Source organism: Propithecus coquereli, unplaced genomic scaffold (genome assembly GCF_000956105.1).
Source record: "Propithecus coquereli isolate 6110/MARCELLA unplaced genomic scaffold, Pcoq_1.0 Scaffold584, whole genome shotgun sequence".
In the NCBI taxonomy this organism is placed as follows: Eukaryota; Metazoa; Chordata; class Mammalia; order Primates; family Indriidae; genus Propithecus; species Propithecus coquereli.
The window spans coordinates 263,592-264,019 of NW_012151774.1; positions in this window are offsets into that span (position 1 = coordinate 263,592).

Here is a 428-nt window from a genome sequence, read left to right on the forward strand (position 1 = left end):
ACCTCCAACTCCTGGGCTTAAGCGATCCTCCTGCCTCAGCCTCCCGAGTAGCTGGGACTACAGGCATGCGCCACCATGCCCGGCTAATTTTTTCTGTATGTTTTTAGTTATTCCATTAATTTCTTTCTATTTTTAGTAGAGACGGGGTCTTGCTCTTGCTCAGGCTGGTCTCGAACTCCTGAGCTCAAACAATCCGCCCACCTCGTTCTCCCAGAGAGCTAGGATTACAGGCGTGAGCCACCGCGCCCGGCCGGTTTTATTTTATTTTTTTATTGATATGTAATGTGCATATTTTCGGGGTATATGTTATAATCTAATATAGTCATGCAGTTCGTAAAGATCAAGTCAGCGTAAGTGGGGTACCCGTCACCTTCAATGTTTGTCTTTATGCTACAATCATTCGAATTACTCTCTTCTAGCTGTTTTCG